Raw genomic sequence first — 9,549 nt, forward strand, 5'->3', positions numbered from 1 at the left:
AGAGACTCGGACTTAGTATATGAGGTAAACATTCAAGTCGGTAGAGAGGGAGACAGAGGGAGAGATGGAAACTCCATCTTGGGGCCAAGAGGGATAAAAAAATCGCATGGACAGGGGGTCAAAGGGGAGAAGTCTCACAGACACTGATGGTAACAGAGGCAATAGTAAGAATGACAAAGGCAAAATTGAAGGCATGACGAAAGGGGAAACGGCAAGAATGAAGGGGACGCTGAAGGAGATAAAGGCAATAGCAAGAATGACAAAGGCAAAATCAAAGGCAAGAATGAAGGGGATGAAGGAAAGATTGAGGGGGACAAAGGCAAGAAGGAAGGGGACAAACTATCTCAGTCAGAAAAAACTTCATGCAAAAAGATAGAATGGACAGCCATGTGTGCTAACGCCCGTAGCTTGGGCAACAAAATACTGGAACTGGAAACGGAAATGAGAAACGCCAACCTTGATGTAGTGGCGATAACAGAAACGTGGTTCTCGGAGTTCCACGGATGGGATATGGTCATACCAGGCTATAATCTAAAAACAGCAAGGGAATATATTTATCCAAGGTGATACTTAAAAATCACTGTTGTACTAATCACCTTTGTTTTACTTCAAGCTCTAATTTCAACACACAGCTGATGTGGTTAAGTGAACACTCAGACCCGCAGCTGAGGTCCGGTGAAACAAGTTCACGGAGCAGCTGTTAAGGAGACCATCATAGTTGTTCACAGTCTCCTCCACCAGACAAAGACTAAATAACAACAATAACTTGAAAGAAAATAAAATGATAAATGTAACAACAACTTAACTTTGAATGGTGTAGATGAAACACAAAACTGCTCCGGGCTCTTCCATTTATTCACAATACCGACCCCCCAACTTAGGTTTCACCCGCTGGCTTCTTCAGGAGGGGTACTACAATTACAAGATGACTCAAATCAACACTACACCACACAGCTTGCTAACTTAATAAACACTACATTTTGAAATACTCAATGTACACTCTCTCTCTGCAACTTACCGGCACAGACACTCCATACTGCACACACACGCACTGCTGACAAGAGAAACTTCCCAGCAGGCCACCCCCCTTTTAAATACACTCCCCTTTTACTACCTACTACGTCATCACTCCTTACATCATGAGTGAAAGATTATAATTGAAACCATTCAATATCATTATTTAATCCTGCGGGGGCCAGGGTATGCCATTGAAATATAAACTTCTGCTCTAAATAAAGAAGATGTTGAATAATATTTCCAGATTCTTTATAAGCACACATAAGAACAGTGTATTGTAATTCCTCAATGGAGTGCTGTTGTTCAATCCAATGGCTCACCAGGGGGGCAGTGACACGTTTGCATCTTATATTGCTCAAATGTTCGGCAATGCGAATTTTAATAGCACGCCGAGTATGTCCTATGTAATATAGCCTACAAGGGCAAATAATGCAATATATTACTGCAGATGACAAACAATTAGTGCCTGTTCTTAGATAGAATTTCTTGCCCCCTGTTTGAGGAATTACCACTTGGTCAGTGTTGAGGACATGAGGGCAATATACACACTGATGACAACGTACGTGAGGACCCTCTCTATTCTGTTGGACAGGGTCACGATGTTTCAAAATCTGACCTAAATTCCGGCCCCTAGTGTGGGCAAATAAAGGGCTGTCATTCAAGCTCTTATGTACCTGCAGCACTGGCCAGTGTTTCAGAATGATTTTTCTAATTTGTTGACTTCGATTGGAATAAGGCAATACACATACCACGGCCCCACTGTTCTCCCTTTGTTGGGGATGAAATAACCACTCCCGCTGACAGTTGCGGGCTATCTTCCATGCCCGTTTAACTACCCGGGGAGGGTAACCTCTCTCCATGAACTTTGTGTATAAAAGCGTGGCCTGCTGTTAGAAATCCCACTCGTCAGAACAGATCCTCCGCAACCTTAAAAATTGTCCCACCGGGATACTGTCCCTGAGGGGTTTTGGATGGTGACTATGATAGAGTAGTATCATAACACACTTGAGAGTTGATCTGGGATTTTACTACTTGGATATCCAAAAAGGATACCCTATCACTACTTACTTCATGAGTAAGAGTTATATTAGGATCTGCCTGATTCAACTCATTTAGGAATTCCTCCAATTCGTCACACTCCCCATTCCACAAAAAGAAGATATCGTCTATATACCTTCTCCATAGACCAACTTTACTAAACCATCTAGAAGTATAGACATGTTTGTCTTCAAATTCAGACATATAGAGGCAGGCGACGGACGGGGCCACCGTGGCCCCCATAGCCACCCCCATACCAGGCTATAACCTACTCCGTTGAGACAGAGAGGGAAAATCAGGCAGAGGAGTAGCTCTGTACATTAGAGATGACATCAAAGTCACTAAAATCACAGACATCAAGTATACGGGAGAGTCCCTCTGGATGAACCTTGCCAGGGGCAATAACAAATGCCTATATCTTAGTGTTGTATACAGACCACCAAGAGTGCTGGTGGGAGGCTTTAATATGCCCGATGTGGACTGGAACAAACCTTGCGCTACAACCAGCGGCAGCATGAGGCTACTTGCCTCCATGCAAGGAGCACACCTCAAGCAGATGGTAGTGGAACCCACCAGGGACCAGGCAATCCTGGACCTGTTGCTCACCAACAGAGACAGTGTCACAAAGGTATCGGTGGAGGACACCTTGGCATCCAGCGACCACAACATGGTTTGATTCCACCTCAAGAAAGGATCCACTAGGCCAAACACATCAACTAAGGTCCTAAATTTTAAAGGAACTAACTTTCAGGGCATGGGGGACTACGTCTACAGAGTGCTGCAGAGCCAAAACACAACAAACAATGTAGAGGAACTATGGTCGACTCTGAAATCTACCCTGCAAGGAGCAACCAACATATACATCAAAACCGAGACCAAACAACGCAGAAAAAATAGACCACAGTGGTTCTCCGCGGAGATCTCCAAACTAGTAAGACAAAAGAAAAAAGCTTTCGTGAACTACAAACTATCACAACGACCGGAAGCTAAAGAAACCTATCTGGCCAATTCCAGAAAACTTAAAACTACAATCAGAGAAGCCAAACTCCGAATGGAAGAAAACATAGCTAAGCAGGTAAAGAAAGGAGAGAAAGCCTTTTTTAAATATGTCAGCGACAGGAAGAAGAACACAAGCAGTATTGGGCGCCTAAAGAAAACTGATGGCAACTTTACAGACTCGGACGCAGACAAAGCAGAACTACTCAACAACTACTTCTGTTCAGTCTTCACCTGCGAAGCACCAGGATCCGGTCCTCAGTTACAGGTAAAGGGGAATTTGGAGGACCTTTTCCGGGACATGAAATTTACTGCGAACGAGGTCTACCAAGAATTATCAAAATTAAAAGTAAACAAAGCTATGGGCCCTGACGATCTAAACCCTAGAGTACTTCGAGAACTGAGTGACAGAGCCATTAGCTGTGCTCTTCAATCTTTCCCTAAGCGAGGGAAAAGTTCCTCCAGTGCCCCCGTCCAATGTTATTCCGCTCCACAAAAAGGGCAGGTCAGAGGCTGAAAACTATAGACCGGTGAGTCTCACATCAATAGTGAGTAAACTCATGGAGAAGTTGATCAAGAACAGATTGGACACATTTCTGGATGATGAAAGATTAAGGGATCCCCCCATGGCTTTACAAAGGGAAGGTATTGTCAATCCAACTTGATAAGCTTTTTTGACTGGGTAACAAAAAACTGGATGAGGGTGAGTCCCTGGATATCGTGTATTTAGACTTTAGCAAGGCTTTTGATAGTGTTCCACACTGTAGGTTATTGAACAAGATGAACTCGTTAGGACTAGGAAAAACACTGACAGCATGGGTACAGGACTGGCTCAGCGGCAGACTCCAAAAAGTAATGGTGAACGGTATTCCCTCAAAAATGACCAGTGGTGTCCCACAGGGTTCGGTCTTGGGCCCGATGCTATTCAATATCTTTGTTCGGGATCTAACTCAGGGACTTCGAGACAAAATTACATTATTTGCTGATGATGCTAAACTATGTAACATTGTGGGCAGAGCAACAGAACCTGATAATGCGACCAGGCCCTGCTTATGTTAGAACAATGGTCAAGTACTTGGCAGCTAAACTTTAATGCCAAAAAATGTAAAGTAATGCACCTTGGGAGCAGAAACCTATGCAGAACATACACCTTGAACGGTGAAATCTTAGCAAGAACCACTGCAGAAAGGGACTTGGGAGTTCTCATCCGGGAAGATATGAAAGCTGCCAACCAGATGAAGAAAGCTTCAGCAAAGGCAAGACAAATGCTGGGTTGCATCAGAAGTAGCTTTATCAGCCGAAAGCCTGAAGTCATACTACCGTTGTACAGATCCATGGTGAGACCTCACCTGGAGTACTGTGTCCAGTTTTGGAGGCCACATTATCAAAAGGATGTGAAGAGAATGGAGTCGATCCAGAGAATGGCCACTAGGATGGTCTCAGGACTTAAGGACATCCAATATGAAGAACGTCTCACCAGATTGCGCTTATATTCTCTCGAGGAGCGCAGAGAAAGGGGGGATATGATAAAGATATTCAAATACATCACGGGTCGCATTGAAGTGGAGGAAGAAATATTTTTTCTTACGGGTCCCACTGCAACAAGAGGGCATCCGCTAAGGGGGGAAGATTTCATGCTGACACCAGGAAGTACTTCTTCACCGAGCGAGTGATTGATCGATGGAATAAACTTCCACGCCAGGTGGTCGAGGCTAGTAGCGTGCTCAACTTCAAAAATCGATGGGACAAACAGGTGGGGGTTCTACAGGGTTATGCATAAAATATGGGTAATCCAGGAATGGAGGGGTCTTGAGTGGGCAGACTTGTTGGGCCGCCAGCCCTCTTCTGCCCTCATACTCTATATTTATGTTTCTATGTTAGTACTGTTTTAAATTACTTTTCAAAATAATAGATTATGCTGAAGCAAATAATGGAGGAAATTTTGAGCCTGAAAGACATCCTCCGATCGGAGGTGGCTAGTTTCGGGCGGCACAGATGGGGAAATCACCTGAGGAGGTTGCTGTTTTAACACAGAGGTAGGTGTGCAGTCAATGAAATAGCTTGATGTGTGTTACAATGTAATCAAGCCCGGAAGCATACTCTGAGGATCCTGGGCCTTCGAGAAGGAGCAGAGGGTTAAGAACCAGCTAAGGTTTAGAAAAAAATGTTGGTATGGTGACTGAGCGCCCCTTCGAATTGGAGTCTGCTCATAGGTTTCCTGCAACACATGTGGCTTCTCGGTATCCACGGCCGTTTTGCGTTATTTCCGTGTATTGGAAGTTTTACATTTGGATAAATTGAAGTCTCCGCTTTTTTGGGGGGGGGGGCCAGAAACTCATGATTTTTCTGGATTTGGCAAAGGCGGAGGAACAAATTCCTGTTATTGCGGGACCATATGAGGAACTTAGGGGCACGGTATGGACTGCTGTTCCCTGCAAAACTGAGACTGACCCCCCCCCCCCTTTACCACCACCAGGACCTTTGAAGATCCTCTCGCCACCCCATTGCCCTTCGGCACAACTTGCGCAGTCAGTGCGTCTCCCTCCCTCCCCCTTACCTTCTTGGAGCATTTTAAGATTTTTTTCAGAGAACTTGCTGAAAGCCGCCAGAGCCTACGTGCATCACATGTTGTGTGGGCGGAAGCTTCTCCTCTGTCATACCTTTCCCCCTCCACCGTTTTGGCGGGTTACCCGCGGGTAACATCCACCGTGTCATTCTCTAGTCGGGAGGTGTCACACGCAGGCTAGAGTGGGAGGACAGCCTGCATAATGGTAGAGCGGAAGGACAGAGTCCTCCTCCCCCGGGACAAGGTCGCTGCACGAGCAGAAAGCATCAGCATCGAAGTAAGTCTATTATTGGTAGGAGTAGTATTGTTACATAAGAACATAAGAATTTCCGCTGCTGGGTCAGACCAGTGGTCCATTGTGTCCAGCAATCCGCTCCCGCGGCGGCCCGTAGATCAAAGACCAGTGCCCTGACTGAATCTAGCCTTACCTGCGTACTTTCTGGTTCAGCAGGAACTTATTTAACTTTGTCTTGCATCCCTGGAGGGTGTTTTCCCCTATAACAGCCTCCAGAAGAGCGTTCCAGTTTTCCACCACTCTCTAGGTGGAGAAGAACTTCCTTACGTTTGTACGGAATCTATCCCCTTTCAACTTTAGAGTGCCTTCTCGTTCTTGGAGATGGTGAACAACCTGTCTTTATCTACAAAGTATATTCCCTTCATTATCTTGAACGTTTCAATCATGTCCCCTCTCAGTCTCCTATTTTCAAGGGAGAAGAGGCCCAGTTTCTCTAATCTCTCACTGTACGGCAATTCCTCCAACCCCTTAACCATTTTAGTTGCTCATCTCTGGACCCTTTCGAGTAGTACTGTGTCCTTTTTTTAAGTACGGCGATCAGTGCTGGTCGCAGTATTCCAGGTTGGGGCGTACCATGGCCCGGTACATCGACATGATAACCTTTTCCGATCTGTTCGTGATCCCCTTCTTAATCATTCTGTTCGCCCTTTTTGCCGCCACCGCACATTGCGCGGACGGCTTCATCGACTTCTCAGAGAAGAACACAGTCCCAGAGTCAGAAGCCAAGCAGGATCCTTTGCTGCAGAGAGGAAGTGAAGTGGCGGTGAAAATGTCAGAGAAGTGGGCAGGCTTATGCTAATGCAGAGGAACGATCTGACACGCAAAGAGGCAAAACAAGTAAGAAAATTCCGTCTGGAAGGAGCATATAGCCTGTTTTGATCGGACTTATTTGAAAAAGGATCTGTGTTTAAAAACTGTAAAACTTAATGGTATTATGGGGAAGAAGAAGGATTCAAAGTCTTTCTCCTGAGTAGTTGCTTGGCGCTGGTGCCTTAGACTGTGAACTTTCTCTCCCTGACTTAGAAAGAGAAGAGGAAGAGAGGGCTGCTCACTATGAGCAATCTGCAGCATCGCTTCTCGGCCTTTTGGCTAAGATCAAGTGTAGTATCTGTTCTTATCAGTTTAATATCTGATATGTCCCTTATCTAGGGATGATATATTAAATTGATTTTTGGAATAGGGAGATGGAATAGGAGCTTGCTTCATCCACTCCACGCATCAACCTGGTATTGCAGTATCTCCAGGAATGGTGCACCTCCCTTTGAGGAAAATGTCATAGTTTAAAAGAAATAGATAAAAGCATGGGGGACCTTTCTCTCATTTCCTTTGTGCTCTCACAGATCCTCCACTGCATTTATCCTTCTTTCTCTTGCAGTCCAAGGCCATTCTTCCTGTCCCTATATTCCACCCCCACCCAGCTTCTTTTCCTCTTTTACCCTTTCTCTTGTACCCCACCCCAAAGCAGTACCCCTTCCTTCTCTCTGGGAATCCGCCCTGCGCCCAGCTTTCGCCATTCTGCATGCTCATGATTTTATTTCAAAAAAAGATCGCTTCTCGGCCTTTTAGCTAAGATCAAGTAACCCATGGGGGGAGGAATGCTGGCTTAGGCCTAACCCCCAGTAATGCTTGCTTAGCTGAGGTCGAGTGGAGGATCGGGTCGTGGAGGTTGGCTCTAGCTGGAGTGGAGGTGATCATGGCGGTCAATCGGATGCGCCGGAATGCTGCTTGTTTCGAAATGAGAGGAGAGCTGACCATGGAGCGCTTGCTGTTCAGCCGTTTGGTGTTGCAGAAGGAGCTTGGATTTGAACCACGTCAGCTGGATTATCTGTTTGCCTTTCCTGGTGGAAAAAAGTTTGAAGTTGTCTTCACGACATTCCAAGCGTTGGAGACTTGTGTGACCCGGTTGAAGAGTAAGCCAGAGAGTAAGGTGTTGAAGAACTTTGTTTTTACACCTTTAACTCGCCCTGAGCAACGGGTGGTGACTGTTCTCATGTATAGCGAATTGGTACGTTATGAGGATGTGGCTACCTGGTTGCAGGCAGTTTTGTCAAGTGATTCATGGTTCTGATGTGCGAGATGAAGATGGAGTGAAGAGTGGGGCACGAAAGTTCCAAGTACAATTACGGTACGATCAGGAAGCAAAGGACTGGTTTCATATACCGTGTCGGATCCAGATTGGTGCCTGTCAGGGACATGTGTTTTACGTGGGCCAGCCCAAGACTTGTCGAAGGTGTGGTGGAGAGGGTCACTTTGCTAGGGACTGTGACCGGGACTATTGTGGTAATTGCGGTACGGTAGGGCACTCATCGCTCGATTGTACTGTCGAAAGGAAATGTAACCTGTGTAGGGAAATTGGGCATGTTTTTAAAAATTGCCCGTATTCCTACGCTAATCGGGCGAAGCAGAGTAGGGAGCAGCCCTGGAAGAGCCCTGAGAAGAATACCGTTGAATCGGTGCTTCCGGAGGGGGAGATACAGCTTTCAGCTGCTCCTGGGGAGGGGGCGGTGATTGGCGTGGCCTCGCAGCAGCCGGTGCAAGTTGGGACTTGTGAGCTGAATGCAGAGGCGATAGTAGTGGCCACAAGGAGTGTGGTGGTGGTGGGTCGGGAGGTGGGGGAGGGGGATGGGGGAGGGGCGCAGCTGGATCAGACGGGTGGTTCGCTGCCTGAGCAGGACCCTCCTGAGGAGAGCCAACATAGTGTGGGTGATCCTTTGCCGGAGCTGCTGGAAATACCTTCAGATTGGTCGATAGATATTGGGACACCTGAAAGTGGGAGTGGGGCTGACTCACAGGAGGATTCTGGGGTTTCCACGATGGATTCTGCTACTTGTCTTAAGCGGAAGGAAGTGGATGAGGGCCCTCTAGTTACTTCTAAACAGGCTTTTTTGGAACCCACTGCTGTGTGTCAATTTCAGGCCCTGACTGGAATGGGTGTGGAAGGGAGGGAAAGGGTTAAGAATAAGAAAAAGAAGAAATGAGGGCTGGTGGTGTTATGAGTGTGGTGAGGGTTGGTTCTCTTTCTTTGATGCTTCAAGTGTGTTCTTTGAATGTTAGAAGTGTTAAAGATAAAGATAGATGTGGGAAGGTGCTGCAATATTTGCAGGATACAGGGTGTGATCTCTGCTTTTTGCAGGAGTGTGGGATCCCGGCCACTGTTATGGACCAAGAGATGGTGGCCAGATGGAGGCGGGGATGGTCTGTGTGGTCGGGGGATAATGGTACCAAGTGTTCTGGAATGGGGATAGTGGCGTGATCGACAGAGTTTGTGATTGAGAGGACAGTTGAGTGTGTGAAAGGGAGGGTCCTGTGTGTGGATGGTAGTTGGAGGTCTACAGCGGTGAGATTGTTGACCATGTATGGTCCTACTAGTGTGCATGATCGCTTGGAAGTTTTTGAGCAGATTGAGCAGTTGTTGCTTACGCACAGGGTGGTGGTGATGGCTGAGAATTTTAATGCAGTATTGGCTAAAGAGGATAGGGTATCCGGGGCACCAGGGGGGTTGGATAGGAGTTCTCGTAAGTTGCAGGATCTCGTGGGGGATGTGGGGTTGGTGGACGTGTTTAAACACCTTTGCCACTCGGCGCCAGGTTTCACGTGGTTTAGTGAAGGTAGGGGTGTGGGGTCAAGGATTGATTAT

General features: G+C 46.6%; 1 non-coding gene across 1 annotated transcript; it reads left to right on the forward strand.

Moving 5' to 3' along the window:
- The first annotated feature begins 6,981 nt into the window (after positions 1–6,981).
- LOC117356071 lies at positions 6,982–7,172 on the forward strand. The gene has a single exon (XR_004538536.1). It is a non-coding gene; the product is annotated as a U2 spliceosomal RNA (small nuclear RNA).
- Positions 7,173–9,549: the final 2,377 nt, after the last annotated feature.

The sequence above is a fragment of the Geotrypetes seraphini genome, chromosome 2 (genome assembly GCF_902459505.1).
Source record: "Geotrypetes seraphini chromosome 2, aGeoSer1.1, whole genome shotgun sequence".
Taxonomy (NCBI): Eukaryota; Metazoa; Chordata; class Amphibia; order Gymnophiona; family Dermophiidae; genus Geotrypetes; species Geotrypetes seraphini.